The sequence below is a fragment of the Schistocerca serialis genome, chromosome 1, assembly GCF_023864345.2.
Source record: "Schistocerca serialis cubense isolate TAMUIC-IGC-003099 chromosome 1, iqSchSeri2.2, whole genome shotgun sequence".
NCBI classification, from domain to species: domain Eukaryota; kingdom Metazoa; phylum Arthropoda; class Insecta; order Orthoptera; family Acrididae; genus Schistocerca; species Schistocerca serialis.
Genome location: NC_064638.1, coordinates 210,713,859 through 210,731,786, shown reverse-complemented (window position 1 = coordinate 210,731,786; position 17,928 = coordinate 210,713,859). Strand labels below are relative to the sequence as shown.

The following is a 17,928-nucleotide window of genomic DNA, read 5'->3' as shown; positions in this document are numbered from 1 at the left end:
ATGTTACAATAATTTTATGCTTCTGAAGAAGGCTAGATTAATTTAACTGAAACCTGGTAAAGACCAGAAAATTTGTGCAACTAAGGCCGATTCTTCAAAATATTAGTCTTATCACAGTTGCTGAAGGGGCTGCAATATGCTAAAAATTCTTGCATTTAGGTGGTATGGAATTGTATTCACACAAGCCAGTCACTATGGTGACCTCTACAGGTCCGATGGAAGCCAAGTAAATGTCCTCCATCCAGCCTGTGCCCATAGGGCGATGGCGTATCCACACAAGACCACTGATCTACTGCAACAAGAAACCCGAGTCATCTGACCGGGGACACGTTTCCATTGCACTCTCAATGATTCCGTGCTCATTGCAATCTTAGTTAACAATGTCATTGGGTCATAAGGGAACACACAGGTGTCATCTGCTGCAGTGCTCATTTTGAACAATGTGTGTTGAATGGTGTGCCCTGAAAAACTTGTGCCGGCACCCGCTTCATGCCGACATCAGATTTGCTTCAGAATTCAACAAACCTTATTCCACAGAGTGAGCTAACCTCCGACCTGCATATCCTGTGATGAGGTGGACATCCAACACCTTGTCGCTTACTTGTTGTTTCACTGTTCTTCAACCACTTTCCACAGATGCTAATGATAGTAGCTAACAGTGAAACCACTTTTGCTGTTTTCAAATTCCTCATTCACAGGCGCCGACTGTCAAAAGTAATTTTTGTCAGTGGAATTACCCTTTGTAGCCTCTGTCATCACCAGAATTATTTCCCATTCTCCTCTGGTGTGCTTATATACATTGACTGAACATAATCACACCACCAAAAAGTAATTAATGTGGAGTAATGAAATTTTGGGAACACATTTGTCTACATTACATATCCGAGTTATTAACATTGCAAAATCACCAGTTCGCCTAAATGTGAGGCACTGGTGCACTGAATGCTAAACGCAAGCATGCAAATGTGTATGCAATGGGTTGTATAGGTGTCGAATGGCACCTGTGGTATGGAGGTCCATGCCTGCTGCACTTGGTTGGTCAATACAAGAATGATTAATGCTATGTGTGGATGACGCAGGAGTTGTCATCTGATGATGTCCCATATGTGCTACATTGGAGACACACAGGGTGACCAAGCAGGCCAAGGCAACAGGTACACACACTGTAGAGCATGCTGGGTTACAACAGCGGTATGTGGAGAAGCATTATAACATTGGCAAACACCCCTTGGAATTCTAATCACAAATCGCAGAACATCAGGTCAAATCACCAGACTGACATGCAAATTTAGTCAGGTTCCATGGGATAACTGTGAGAGTGCTCCTGCTGTCATGAAATTGCACCACACAGCAGAGCTCCAGCTGTAGGTTGTGTGTGTGTAGCACACAATAAAGGTCAGGTTGCAACCCCAATCTGCACGACTTCTAACCAATACAAACCATCTCTGGCATTGAGGCAGAATCAGTTTTCATCAGAAAACACAACAGACCTCCACCTCGCTCTCCAATGAGCTCTCACTTAACACCACTGAAGTCACAAATGGTGGTGGTTTGGTGTCAGCAGAATGCACACTACAGGACTTGTGGTTTGGAGCTGTCCTTGAACTAACCGATTTGTAACAATTCGTTGTGTCACTGCTCCTCCATTTGCTGCTGCAGAAGCAGTGCGATACAGCAGACCCATATGCCAATCATGGTTATCTTCTCCCCAGTTGTACCACATGGCTGTTCAGATCTGGGTCTTCTTGCGACCATATGATCTTGTGACTACAGCTGCTAGCAATCATGTACAGTGGCTATGCTCCCGCTGAGTCTTTCAGCAATGTCACAGAAGGGACATTCTGCCTTCTCGTAGGCTTGTTACACAACCATATCAAACTCAGTGAAGTGTTGATAATGGCATCTTTGATGCTTTAAAGGCATTCTTGGCTAACATCAACTCACCACATCCAATTTGAAAGGTCACAAACGCTCAAAACTGTTACTGCATGAATTTAAAGCCAACCTGAACTGCAATCTTACAGTGGCACTACCAGCACCACATTTGTGCCCCTGGCACTAAATTTGAATGGACGTAGTCATTCAGATGTTTGTTTGCTTATTTTAGGACACAAAAACAACTAGGATCATACACACACACATCAGAACCGTAGAACATGAAGACAGGGGAGGAGTTAATAACGACTACACGTTAATCGCAACTGACGGAAGAGAAGACAGCTAAAAACAGGGAGGTCTATAAAATACGCCATAAACAGAGGTCATGAACTAAAAAATTAAATGGCCTTTGCCACATTGGAAAGATGGATAGAAAGAAAAACACGGTCAGGAGCCCATACATCATTTGCTGAAACTGCTGATAACTCAGATGACAAACACAACTGACAAAGTAAGTGGTTAAAAAAGGGCATTCCGTCAGGAAATCTTTCAGATGTAGAAACATGCCTACCAACTTTCGTTTATGCCTTCTTTGTGTTGATTTCCTTTTTTATTTTTCTGTCAGTTTGTTAAGTGTCAGACTCCAATAAAATTTTACTGTTGAATAATTAACTTAGTTTACTGGGACAGGTATACACATGTAGAAAAATAGGTTGACACTAAATTGTACATAAAAATAAAACAAACACATGAAATATTTATTATGGTTTGTAAATTGAAGTGGCAGTGTACACAAAATATAAGAATATATATTTTTCTCGACCCTGTGTTTTCCTCCACCAGCATTTAAATACGAGGGTTGTTTTTTAAGTAAGGGCCGTTTAGGGCATAACCTACAATTACTGTAATTAATAATAATACGACCATAGTATGATCATGGAAGAATGATAGTTGCTCCATTAATGGTGAAGCTCCATCTTGAAGGGATAAATTTGATCATGTTGCCATTAATGAATTTTTCTAATAAAAGGTCAAAACCTTTATTTGTAGAGCTTAAATCTACTGCACTAATCTGCCATATTAGAGTCTAGAAATTAATGGTAATTCTGAGTAACTGTGTTCTGCAGGATGTTTAAAAAAGATACAAATACTTTTGTAAAAAAACTTATTTTCTGATTCTACACACTTTTACCTATTTTTCTACATAGTTGCCTTGTTTATTTAAGCACTTGTCATACCGTACAACTAAGTTTTTAATTCCCTCTTCAAAGAATTCGGCCACCTGCTCCGACAGCCAAGAGTTCACGGCCACTTTCACTTCATCGTCGTCGTTGAAGCGACGCCCGCCAAGATGGTGTTTCAGGTACCGGAAAAGGTGAAAATCGCTAGGAGCAAGGTTGGGGCTGTATGGTGCATGGTCCAAAACTTCCCAGCCAAAAGAATCAATCAAATCCCGAGTCTTTTGAGAGGTGTGACGCATAGCGTTATCGTGCAGGAGCAAAACTCCTTTTGTCAGCATGCCGCGCCTTTTGTTTTGAATTGCTCTGCGGAGCTTCTTTAGAGTTGCCCAGTAGGCATCTGAGTTGATTGTCGTTCCTCGTGGCATAAAGTCCACTAGCAAAACACTGCGCCAGTCCCAGAACACAGTTGCCATTATCTTGCGCTTTGACAGCGTCTGTTTGGCTTTGACCTTGACAGGTGAGGTTGTGTCTCGCCATTCCATCGATTGTCGCTTGCTTTCGGGAGTGATATGGGATACTCACGTTTCATCTCCAGTGACAATGTGACTCAACATGTCATCCCCTTCTTCCTCGTAACAAATCAAAAAGTCCGATGAAGTGGCAAATCTCTTCCCTTTGTGGTCCTCTGTGAGGAGTCTGGGTACCCACCGAGAAGGTTCTTAAAGTTTAGGTTTTCAGACACAATTTTGTACAAAACCGATCTTGAAACTTGTGGAAATTCCAAAGAAAGAGTGGAAATTGTGAATCTTCTGTCCTCACGAATCTTTGTTTCGACTGCAGCCACCAAATCATCAGTGATCACAGAGGGCCGGCCTGAGCGTTCTTCGTCATGGACGTTTTGACGGCCATTTTTAAACTCTCTAACTCATTGACGCACTTTACCTTCACTCATTGCATTCAAGCCATAAACTTAAGTTAATTGACGATGAATTTCTGCAGCTGATAGGCTTCTCGCAGTCAAAAAACGTATCACTGACCGTATCTCTCACGCGGCAGGCGATTCAATAATCGTAAACATTATAAAGTAGCACAGCGATGCGTACACGTCAGCTACAGAGCTGCAACTTGCATCAGTGTGAATGGGAAGGATGCTGGCAAGTGGCGCGGTGGCTTATTGCGGCGTCCATGTGAACTACGGGACTATACACCCAAACGGCCCTTACTTAAAAAAACAACCCTCATAGATAAATGTCAAATATTCAATTCCAGTTATATCAATGTGACCAAAGTCAAAAGTCTAAATAACCACCTTCTGTAGTAAGGATTGCTGAGAGACATGCAGAAAGACGGTCAATGAGGTTCTGGAAGCTCTTGATACAGATATGGAGCCTTGCCAACTCTAGTGCTGTGCTGTTCACACCAACAGCCATCTGTCCAATGGAGCACAAAACGCAATTCATCTGAAAAAACCACCTGGCACCAATCAGTGCACATCCAGTTCTGGTACTGTAGTGCAAAATTTTGCCTTCATCCCGACGAATAGCAGTCAGCATGAGTGAGACACCTGCTACAGAGGTTCATATGCAGCAACATTCACTGAAAATTCATTGATAATGCAGTGTTAGCTTGCCTCAGTTCATCTGGGCAGTCAGTTGCTCAATACTTGCACACCTATTTGTCCACACACATCCCCGAAACTGTCATTCACCCCTGCCATTTAAGGCCCGTGGAGCACCATATTTACAATGCCGGTATACATTAACAGCAGTGACTTGCAAACAGTTTACGAACTTAGCCGTTACAGAAATGCTTCCATCCTCGGACAGAAAGTCAATTATCACGCCTCTTTGGACGTCAGATACATTGCCCCGGTTTCACATTATGAAAATGACTGCACTGCTTTCTGCGTGCCTCTGACATGCTTTGTACACCCTCCTCTGCTAGTGCTGCCACCTGTCATCTGAGTGGTTCTTGCACATTGATGCTAAACATAGGCAGTGGTCACGTTAATGTGACCGGACCATATATTTTTCCATGGTCATTTTGCACATTCACTTCAGGCTCTTTTCTTGATGGAATCTCCATAAACATTTGTGCAATTACATACTGATGATTAGGGCACATCAGTAACCTGGAACAAGGTGAACGGTGATTAGAAGTCACCTAAGAGCAGCTTTGTATAACAACCATTATTCTATAAATTTTAAAGCACTTGCTCAGTTCTACTAACATGGAATCATTATCTGTCATATTGTGTCCCACTATTTTCATCATGGCAAGCACTTTCAGAAGTTACTCAGTTTATAAATGCATTAAGAAATGAACATTACAAATTGAACCAACATATTAATAAAAGTAAGACAGTCATGTATACTATTGTAAAATGCCTGTCTAGTCGCTCCAATGCTAAATGCTATAACAAGTATTTTCAGAAACTATTTTAGATCTAAAAGCAAACCAAAATGAATTGAACAAAATGTATATGGTAAAATAAATACCCATTTTTAGTAGCTGCAGAGACAAGTTTTAAATAAATTTGTGAAAAAGATGGCACTGTAGCAAATATTTGGTAAAGTTGGCGAACAGAACAGCGTAGTTTTAACTTTGACATCTGCTATTGATGCTGTGAGAAAGGAACTACTTTTTGTACAATTTGGCAATGAACAGAAGTTTAAAAGTTGATGAACTCATATTACGTCAACACACCACTAACTAAAATCAGAGCTTGTCACACAGCATGAGCCAGTAGTAGTACGAACACCCAAGTGGGTGATGTATTTAACTGTGCTGATGATGTGGAACAGAATACAAGTAAATCAAATAAAACTGAACCTGAAACCTACCTGTAACTGGCAAATAATACTTATGAATCTGTCAGAAGTTGGTTTTAGAAAGACATAATCTCTGTAATGTTTTGTGGACCAACCTATTAGTGAAATATTTTTATGAGAAAAGAAAACACCATCCAGCAGTTTTATTCAACATTGTAAAGGTAACTGCAACGAAATGCAGAAAATTAAATTTTCTATAAAGCTTTTGGAGAGAAATAGTGAACTGAGGAAAACATGAGGAGCCTCACAAAAATCATCTTGGTGCTTTGTAATCCAAGGCCAAACAGGTAAGAACCAATCAATTTTTGAATGGATTATATTATTGGGAAAGAAGAGATAATATAAAAAGTTTTTGTAAATACTAGTTGCACAATGAAACTTCCTGGCAGATTAAAACTGTGTGCCCGACCGAGACTTGAGCTCGGGACCTTTGCCTTTCGCAGGCAAGTGCTCTTGCAGTTTCATATCAGCGCACACTCCGCTGCAGAGTGAAAATTTCATTCTACTTGCACAATGTGACAGGCATCTTGAAGTATTGACTGAAACTGCCATTCAGAAGTGTCTGACAGAGCTTCCACTGGGATTTAACATACCTGATCACCTAGTGAAGCAAATTTTAGATTACCTAGATAATTTGATGGAGCCACAGAATACTGCATTTACCTGCCTATAAGACGATACTTTATTCCAAATTGATCATTGGACAGGGGGGGGGGGGGGGGGAGGAATGCTTTGGAACTGAACAAACAACAATAGTATACATTTCTACAGAAGAAAATTTAATACTAACAAAATAATAGTCACACAGAATACTTTAAATGAGGCACAATAAATGTAATGTGTGTATCTACAAGTGGTGAAGCTGCTACTGCTCCACAGAACTTTATTTTTATGGTTGGCTATAGCGTTAATCCAAAGTGATACAATTTCTGCACATTCAGCTGTAGGGAGCAAAGAGGAAAATACATTGTTGTCATTCAGTTGCCTAAACAAGCACTAAAAGGACTGCAAATTGTAGCAGTCACAGTTGATGCATATTACAGCCGTGACTGTGTTGAGAGACATACATATATGGGTTCACGATTCCCGCAGACAATATGATGCTAATTTGAAGGTAATGGTGATTTATAAAGCAGAGGCCACACACGCAGTAGAAAAAGAATTTGGTGTCAGAGAAGCAATATTCGGAAAGGGTATCAGATAAATCAGTTTAATAAGTCACAGCTGCAAAATACTAACGAGAATTCTTTACAGACGAATGGAAAAACTGGTAGAAGCCAACCTCGGCGAAGATCAGTTTGGATTCCGCAGAAATGTTGGAACACGTGAGGCAATACTTGACCTTACGACTTATCTTACAAGGGAACCTCCCCATCGCACCCCCCTCAGATTTAGTTATAAGTTGGCACAGTGGATAGGCCTTGAAAAACTGAACACAGATCAATTGAGAAAACAAGAAGAAGTTGTGTGGAACTGTGAAAAAATAAGCAAAATATACAAACTGAGTAGTTCATGGCAACATATGCAACATCAAGGATAATAGGATCGCAGCAGCGCCATGGTCTCGTGGTAACGTGAGCAGCTGCGGAACGAAAGGTCCTTGGTTCAAATCTTCCATTGAGTGAAAATTTTTATTTTTTATTTTCAGTTTATGTGACAAACTCTTATGTTTTCATCACTTTTTTGGGAGTGATTATCACATCCACAAGAAAACCTAAATCGGGCAAGGTAGAAGAATCGCCAAGTGTACAAGTTAGGTGGGTCGACAACATATTCCTGTCATGTGGTGCACATGCCGTCACCAGTGTCGTATAGAATATATCAGATGTGTTTTCCTGTGGAGGAATCGGTTGACCTATGACCTTGCGATCAAATGTTTTCGGTTCCCATTGGAGAGGCACGTGCTTTCGTCTACTAATCGCACGGTTTTGCGATGCGGTCACAAAACACAGACACTAAACTTATTACAGTGAACAGAGACGTCAATGAACGAACGGACAGATAATAACTATGCAAAAATAAATAAAGTAAAATTTTCACTCCAGGAAAGACTTGAACCAAGGACCTCTCGTTCCGCAGCTGCTCACGCTACCACGACGCTCCTGAGCTCACATTGTGCATGATGTTGCCTATGTGGCCCATGGACTACTCAGTTTGTATATTTTCACAGTTCCACACAACTTCTTCCTGTTTTCTCAATTGATCTGTGTTCAGTTTATCAAGGCCTATCCACTGTGCCAACTTACACATAAATCTGAGGGGGTGCGATGGGGAGGTTCCCTTGTTAGAAGGAAGATTATAGAAAGGCAAACCTACGTTTCTAGCATTTGTAGACTTAGAGAAAGTTTTTGACAATGTTGACTGGAATACTCTCTTTCAAATTCTAAAGGTGGCAGGGGTAAAATATAGAGAGTGAAAGGCTATTTACAATTTGTACAGAAACCAGATGGCACTTATAAGAGTCGAGGGGCATGAAAGGGAAGCAGTGGTTGGGAAGGGAGTGAGACAGGGTTGTAGCCTGTCCCCGATGTTATTCAATCTGTATATTGAGCAAGCAGTAAAGGAAACAAAAGAAAAATTCGGAGTAGGTATTAAAGTCCATGGAGAAGAAATAAAAACTTTGAGGTTCGCCGATGACATTGTAATTCTGACAGAGACAGCAAAGGACTTGGAAGAGCAGTTGAACGGAATGGACATTGTCTTGAAGGGAGGATATAAGATGAACATCAACAAAATCAAAATGAGGATAATGGAATGTAGTCTAATGAAGTCGGGTGATGCTGAGGGAATTAAATTAGGAAATGAGACACTTAAAGTAGTAAAGGAGTTTTGCTATTTGGGGAGCAAAATAACTGATGACGGTCGAAGTAGAGAGGATATCAAATGTAGACTGGCAATGGCAAGGAAAGCGTTTCTGAAGAAGAGAAATTTGTTAACATCGAGTACAGATTTAAGTGTCAGGAAGTTCTTTCTGAAAGTATTTGTATGGAGTGTAGCCATGTATGGAAGTGAAACATAGACGATAAATAATTTGGACAAGAAGAGAATAGAAGCTTTCGAAATGTGGTGTTACAGAAGAATGCTGAAGATTAGATGCTGAAGATTAGATGGGTAGATCACATAACTAATGACGAGGTATTGAATAGAATTGGGGAGAGGAGGAGTTTGTGGCACAACTTGACAAGAAGAAGGGACAGGTTGGTAGGACATGTTCTGAGGCATCAAGGGATCACAAATTTAGCGTTGGAGGGCAGCGTGGAGGGTAAAAATTGTAGAGGGGGACCAAGAGATGAATACACTAAGCAGATTCAGAAGGATGTAGGTTGCAGTTAGTACTGGGAGATGATGAAGCTTGCACAGGATAGAGTAGCATGGAGCGCTGCATCAAACCAGTCTCAGGACTGAAGACAACAACAACAACAACAACAACAACAACATCAGATAAATAATAAAGAATGTGAGTTCTACGTGCCAATCTTCCTGGGGAGCGAAGCTGCAACGTTTCAGAAGTTGGATCAGCATGTTGTTGACACAAAAGAAAGACAATCAAGGCTTCCTGGTAATTCAATATATTACCCAAATGAAGGCATGAGCAATAAATATGAATTTTCATACCACATTCGCCGTGGAAATCAAAACAAGTGCTGGGTGGTGCATCAAGATGATGAGGGTGGGGTTTATGTCAAAAAGCAGAGCAAGTCTTGCGAAGCAACTTCCGACAGTTTTTGACAAAAACTACTCGAGTGTCAGCATTGTATAACCCATCACAGAAAACAGCAGGACTATTTGTTAGGCCATATGGGCAATGAAAATCTGAGACCAGGTTACTTTGATATGCTGTCAAATATTATTGTCACTACGAAGGGCGTTAAAGTGTTCCCATTGGAAGTTCTGGGAATGAAAAGTTCAGCGTAAATGTAGTGCTGTATGCACTAGCAAATAGAAGGAAGCTCTCTCTCCGCATGGGTGGGTCTTTCCAGTAAAATGACACCAGAAGAAAAACTGTCTGCAGGACTTATCTTTAGATGTCAAAAAGGAATGGATAAAATAACCTGATGATAGATTCGATGACGGTTGTTTGGAACAAAATACCAGGCCAAGAAAACTAGATTAAGGGGAGTTGGAATGCCCTATCCTGACAATGATAAATTTAGTGACTTGGCTTATCTGTATTTCAGAACCACTGTAGCCATTGACAGGAAACTTTCACAGGACGTTCAATTGTATGATCTGAGTCTACTGACCCACAACAATTGCATTTCAGCCACTGCTTTCAGAAATACAATTTTTTAATCACAGGATTAAAGTTTTGTGTACTTTTTTGTACATTATCCTAAATAATTTTAATTATACAAAACATTATGTTCTTCTTTTAGTTCAGTAGACTCAGGATATGTATGTTATTACTCCCTGAAAATTTGAATACTCTACTCAAAAGTGGTTTCTGACATTTAAGGAAAAATGCAACGGAAAATGTAAATTTTCAGCAATGGCTATTAAAGTTTCAAAAGACTGTAACTCACTCAATATATATGCTTAATTTTATTTTTAGTCACTCAGAAGCACCCTGTACCATACTGTATATCATCCTCTTCAATGCGAACCTTGTCCGTCTGTTCAAGTTCTCTGATGCAGTTTTGTCCAGGATTAATTCCCATAGGCTGTAGCACTTTCACCCAACCAACATTGCCATCATTAAGAGCAATAACAGCATCACTGACCCCCGCTTTAGTGTCTTCATACCAACAAAAACATATTTGGGTAAGCAAGTCCATGTAAGATTATTGAATGACTCATTGGGATTTTGAGTTTGACCATGCAGACACTTCCTCAGTAATTCAGGATTTGCCAGGTCTCTGTAAATAGGTTTTCTGACATCCATCACTGCTGCTGGGATGGAATGTTTATGGCTGTATGAACTGTTTGAGTACTGGGCATTGCGGTAATTGCACCATGAAACAGGTCCAGGTGGTCAGAGGTAGCCCATACTGCCTGCTTCATTTTCAACAAATCTTCAGTATTATTTCTAAAGCATATCCCATAATACTGCTGTACTTCATCAATCATTTTGTCTGTCAGACTGCCTCTTATGGTATAACCAACAGAAAGTTTCCTGTCTCTCAAACTTCGTCTCAACTTCGTCTCAACTTCCTCAACCTGGTTCCCACCCTCTTCTGGGCATGACGAATACACACACGTAATTTAAACTTTATAACACAGCAACCCACACCCTTCTATATATATAAAAAAACAAAGATGATGTGACTTACCAAATGAAAGTGCTGGCAGGTCGACAGACACACAAACAAACACAAACATACACACAAAATTCAAGCTTTCGCAACAAACTGTTGCCTCATCAGGAAAGAGGGAAGGAGAGAGAAAGACGAAAGGATGTGGGTTTTAAGGGAGAGGGTAAGGAGTCATTCCAATCCCGGGAGCAGAAAGACTTACCTTAGGGGGAAAAAAGGACAGGTATACACTCGCGCGCACACACACACATATCCATCCACACATATACAGACACAAGCAGACATATTTAAGCAGACATATATTTGGTCTTTAAATATGTCTGCTTGTGTCTGTATATGTGTGGATGGGTGTGTGTGTGTGTGTGTGTGTGTGTGTGTGTGTGTGTGTGTGCGCGCGAGTGTATACCCGTCCTTTTTTCCCCCTAAGGTAAGTCTTTCCGCTCCTGGGATTGGAATGACTCCTTACCCTCTCCCTTAAAACCCACATCCTTTCGTCTTTCCCTCTCCTTCCCTCTTTCCTGATGAGGCAACAGTTTGTTGCGAAAGCTTGAATTTTGTGTGTATGTTTGTGTTTGTTTGTGTGTCTGTCGACCTGCCAGCACTTTCATTTGGTAAGTCACATCATCTTTGTTTTTAGATATATATTTCCTACGTGGAATGTTTCCCTCTATTATAACCATATATAAAATACCCATTTTATTAGATCTTTAAGCAATGCATGTAAAAATTTTAACATTTTCAACTGTTGTATATTATATTTAAAACAATAAAATAAAATACTTCCCATGTGAGTTTGTACGGGATTTATCATTTTATTCGAAAAATTGCATATTTTATAATGTGATAGAAATCCGAAAATGTGAAATTTTTTTTTACGTTCTAACTCCTCTTAAATGGATGTTATGTGGATATTAGTTTGTTGCATAAAACAGTTATCTGAATACTCTCTTAAATGATATGGTATAGACTTCCTGTCAAAAATAATATATGCAATTGGGAGTCTGTATTTGGGAAACTGAATATACTACCTATGAGTAAGTACCAATAAAGGTCCATAATCACTCTATCCTCTCTAAATTTTGTCGTTTTAAATGTCAATATGAGGCAGTAACTGCACTTCCTCCACAGGAAGTGTAATATTTTAAATTAAATCATTGCTGCCATTTGACTAAGTTTTTATTATTTACTTATTTCATTATCAAAATGTCGACTGTAGGGTCATTTTTAATTGCAAGGTGAAAACAAAACCAATAAAACACATGGATAATGAAGTGCAAGACATTAAGTGAAAACATTTGATCAACACAATTTAAAGAACATTAAGTTTTCGTGTTTTCCTTGAAGACAATTTCACAGATAACAATAGAAACTTACAGTCAAATGGTAGCAATAATTTCAATTAAAAAGTATGTTATGACCGGCCACCAACGACTGAAATATTGTCATATGAAATCAGTATTGTTTTATACAGCCTGTTGCATAGCAAACAGAAACGAACATGAGAGAAGGATCATAGGGCCTAGTTTTCAGAGCGGCAAGTACACGCAAACCTAAGCAAATGAGCACTTGCAGACAATTTGTCAGTGTTCATTACATTTGTGCCTGGGAAGGAGCTTTCACACTGCAGAGAAACGACAAACACTGAGGAAACAACAAACATACTGTGTCAATTCTATAAATGCTACTTTTGTTTACTTTATTTTTATTTTTGCAGTAATAATTGTCATACACTATGACAACACTAGTTACAGCTACAGCATAAATCTTCGTTACTGAGATAGGATTATCTTGCTTGCTGTTTTTCACGAAGCAAGCAAAACTGAGTACGGAAGTAAGTATGTAGGCATCTGAATGTGTGCCTAAGCATGAAACATATGGAGACGGCATGCTTATAACACTGAATTGGAGCTCCAGCAATCTTCACTATTATTCCAAAATCTGACAATCAATTGATGCTGCAACACACCACTTACTCGGTTTTTTGCGTTTACAACTAAATTTTTTCTCGCTGTGAAAAAGCTCAGCATTAAATGGAAGATGACATTATAGACAGTATTTATTTCATTTACAAAGCAAATGTTGCATAGAAGAAGAAACTAGAACATGTTTCAAAACTTTTTCAGGAATAACAAGAGGTACAGTGGATAGGAAATGAACTTTCACGAATCATATTTGCTCAAATCTGCCTACCATTTACAGCTGACAGAATGCTGTTTTCACTGATGTTCATTCACTCAATTGTATCCACACTTAGAATACCCTTGCAGTAGAGACCACACTCCTAGAAACTGAAGACTGGAAAAAAAATGCAGAACACTTATCTTTAACATAAAAAGGGACCTAGTATTATAAGTATGGTCAAGCATTTACAGGTTATTCCTAAAAGATCTTATTTCCATGAAAATGGATGTGCAGTATTTGCTATTTACGATATTCCACATTTATTGAAAAGTACACAGAACAATCTTCTTAGTTGTGATCTCACTTTCAACAGTGCTGTTGGTTTTTTTATTCTGTCTTTAGGACATCTGGGTGATGTATGACACTGATAGGAATGAAACAAGGCAACTGATAATTTACAGTCAGTTGCAACCAGGTTAGTTCCAGCAAATGAATGTGAAACTGGTGGTTCACAACTTCAGCCACTGCTGTCAAAACTTTTATAGCAATTAAGAATTGCATAATGATATAGCAGACAACACAGCTAGTTTTAAAGAATTTAAGAAGAGTTCATTTTCCTCTAATCCATGTAGGTTTGCATTATCAGAAAAAAGGGCATGGAGGGCAACGAGTATGTACATTATGCGACTGCATACATCTAACTAATTATCAGAAAGCTTTTATTGCAATACTCTTTGCTTATAAGCACTAACTTGTGAGAATCGTTAAACAATATTACTCTTCACAAATTTGATTTATTTATTCCAAATGTAATTTTATGCAGTGTCCCTACAGTACTAATAATCTTAGTTTGTAGAATTACAGGAACAAATATGCATTCATTGACTGGAAACCAGGGAAAAATTGCACAAGAGAAACTGAAGTTGCACCTACAACTGGTTGTGGATGAATGTATTCAGTATGTAACACACTGACTTCCACTAACCAGCAACAAACCCAAGCTCAATGAACACCATAGTATCACCTGTAACATCTGTTGCCCATATGAAAAACTATGCAGTTGCCCGTTCTGCCTTAAGGGCAGGTAATCTTAGTATTACATGATCTGGGGTAATAGGAAATTTGTTGGAAGATGTATCTCAGGAATAATGTATCCTTTATATTCATGTGGAAGGAAGAAATATTTAATACTGAATATTCCGAACATGCTGTTAGTCCGAAAGTCTTTCAGAGACTGGCGGCACAAGTATTTTAGTTCTCTGAGAAACAAAATGAACTGTGTACTGGGCAAGAACAGTGTTGCACATTTAAGAGTTACCAATTCTATAGCAACAGATCTCAAAATTGCTGTCTGGAAGCATTTCATGATGTTTTAGCTTGAAAGAAATTGTGTCAAGAGTCCTAAATCTCATATTAAAATAACTACAAAAGCATACTTTTCTTATTTTTTTAATGTAGACAGGATGAGTTACTTAAACAGACAGACATTAAGTACAGAAAGGGTAAACTGTTACCTTAAGTCATCAGTTTTATTTCATCTCATCAAGTGTTGAATCAAGTTTAATTCTATGAACATGTAGCATTGTGTGCAGCACAAGCCTTATTTAATGGGCTTTTTACAATACACACATCAAAAAAGTTTTGCATCACCTCAGTTCCAGAACCTGTACATAAAATTTTACCCAGTAGCATGTCCTCTTCCATTGAATCATGCTTGTATTTGTTGTGGTATACTACCCACAAGTTCAGCGAGGCACTGTTGATCCACATTGTCCCATTCCTCAACAGCGATTCGGCATAGACGCCTAAGAGTGGTTGGTGGGTCACATCGTCCACAAGTAGCTCTATGCAACCTATCCCAGGCATGTTCGATAGGGTTCATGTCCGGAGAACATGCTGGCCGCTCTAGTCAAGCGATGTTGTTATCCTGAAAGGAGTCATTCACAAGATGTACACAATGGGGGCACGAATTGTCATCCATGAAGACGAGTGCCTCACCAATTTGCTGCCAATATGATTGCACTATCGGCTGGAGGATGGCATTCACGTATCATACAGCCGTTATGGCACGTTCCATGACCACAAGTGGCATACGTCGGTCCCACATAATGCCACCCCAAAGCAGGTCCCACATAATGCCACCCCAAAGCAGCAGGGAACTTCCACCTTGCTGCACTCGCTGGACAGTGTGTCTAAGGCGTTTGGCCTGACCAGGTTGCGTCCAAACACGTCTCCGATGAATGTCTGATTGAAGGCATATGCGACACTCATCAGTGAAGAGTATGTGATGCCAATCCTAAGCTGTCCATTCAGCATGTTATTGGGCCCATCTGTACCACGCTGCATGGTGTCATGGTTGCAAAGATGGACCTTGTCATGGACGTCGGGAGTGCAGTCGTGCATCTTGCAGCCTATTATGGACAGTTTGAGTCGTAACATGACGTCCTGTGGCTACACGAAAAGCATTATTCAACATGGTTGCATTGCAGTCAGGCTGAGCCATAATCCATAGGTAGTGGTCATCCACCGCAGTAGTAGCCCTTGGGCAGCCTCAGCAAGGCGTGTCATTAACAGTTCCTGTCTCTCTGTATCTCCTCCATGTGCGAACAACATCACTTCGGTTCATTCCGAGACACCTGGACACTTCCCTTGCTGAGAGCCCTTCGTGGCACAAACTAATAATGCGGACACGATCGAACTGTGGTATTGACCATCCAGGCATGGTTGAATTACAGACAACATGTGCCTTGTACATCCTTCCTAGTGGAATCACTGGAACTGATTGGCTGTCGGACCCCCTCTGCCTAATAGGCACTGTTCATGCATAGTTGTTCACATTGGGCGGGTTTAGTGCCATTTTTGAACACAAAGGGACTGTGTCTGTGATATAGTATCCACAGTCAACATCCATCTTCAGGAGTTTGGGAACTGGGGTGATGCTAAACTTTTTTTGATGTTTGTACACCGGAAGTGCTCCACATAATACTGTGTCCCACAGTTTTCATCACAGTCGTATATAATTACCTGGTGCCTTTTACAAAAAAGAACTTACTTTTTTTAATCACACATTCATCACAATTATGTCATGTGCTCCAACAAATCAGATAATGTGTGAATTTAGTCATTATGTCCATTTGTCCAAAGGTTTTTCTCTGTAAAGAAATGAACTTTGAAAACCATTGAAAATAAACAGTAATGATCATTAAGTAGAACTGTTTTCTCAGAATATAGTATTTCTATCATTTTTTTCTGATTGTGTCCCACAGTTTTCATCACAATCTCTACAGAAATGTCTGATGCCCGTAAAACAAAAATTAACTTACTTGTTCAGTTGAACGATAACTACAATTTGTCCACAGTTCTGTCTTGCGGTAAGTACAATGATTTACATGTTCGCATATAGTTGTCAGGGCCGTGTGTATCTGTTTTGGGCAACAACAAAAAATATGTTTTAAAACATGGAAAATCAATATTATTACTTTTTAATTAAAATTATTCATTCAGAAAATAATATTTCTATCATTCTTTTCAGATTGTGTCCCACAGTTTTCATCAGTTTATACACAAATACATGGTGCTTATTTAAGGCAGAAGAAAACTTACTCATTACCGCAACTCATTTTGCCTCGTAAGATGGACAACATGTTTCAAATTACAATCATCAAGGCCATTCATCCATTGGTTTTGCCCTGCAAGCAACACACAAAACCAAGGAAAAATCAATATTTATAATCATTAAAGTAAGCGTGTTAACTAGGTATAAGGTATAGGGGAAAATACGCTTTTCACTTCACCTTTAGTGAACTTTGCCTACTAAAAAATTTCCACTGGTCACCCAGAACATAAAATGGAAAAGCCTCAGCTCAACTTATAATACTAAGGGGAGTTGGAATGGAAAAAAAACACCTTCTTTCACATTTTTGGATTTTTATCACTTTATAAGATTTGCAATTTTCCGAATAAACCAATAAATCACTTATACACTCACATGGGAAGTATTTTATTTTATTGTTTTAAATATAATATGCACTGGTTGAAAATTTCTACAAGATCTAATAAAATCGTCATTTTTTTATATATATATATATATATATATATATATATATATATATATATATATATATATATATATATATATATATATAATAGAAGGAAACATTCCACGTGGGAAAAATTATATATAAAAACAAAGATGAGGTGACTTACCGAACAAAAGCGCTGGCAGGTCGATAGACACACAAACAAACACAAACATACACACAAAATTCAAGCTTTCGCAACAAACAGTTGCCTCATCAGGAAAGAGGGAAGGAGAGGGGAAGACGAAAGGAAGAGGGTTTTAAGGGAGAGGGTAAGGAGTCATTCCAATCCCGGGAGCGGAAAGACTTACCTTAGGGGGAAAAAAGGACAGGTATACACTCGCACACACACACATATCCATCCACACATATACAGACACCTGTCATTCAACAACATCTTTGCCTCTGCACTTCCGCCTCGACTGACATCTCTGCCCAAACTCTTTGTCTTTAAATATGTCTGCTTGTGTCTGTATATGTGTGGATGGATATGTGTGTGTGTGCGCGAGTGTATACCCGTGCTTTTTTCCCCCTAAGGTAAGTCTTTCCACACCCGAGATTGGAATGACTCCTTACCCTCTCCCTT

At 39.4% G+C, this 17,928-nt stretch overlaps 1 long non-coding RNA gene across 2 annotated transcripts in view; it reads right to left on the bottom strand.

Annotated features, from left to right (window-relative positions):
• Positions 1-2,615: 2,615 nt before the first annotated feature.
• The window catches only part of LOC126466143 (uncharacterized), a 35,007-nt gene continuing 19,694 nt past the window's right edge, over positions 2,616-17,928 (bottom strand). For both annotated transcript variants that reach the window (XR_007585983.1, XR_007585982.1), the window contains 4 exons: positions 16,867-16,952; positions 16,587-16,685; positions 16,316-16,415; positions 2,616-5,190 (listed from right to left, as the gene is read on the bottom strand). This is a non-coding gene — a long non-coding RNA (uncharacterized LOC126466143). The remainder of the gene's footprint in view (positions 5,191-16,315; positions 16,416-16,586; positions 16,686-16,866; positions 16,953-17,928) is intronic.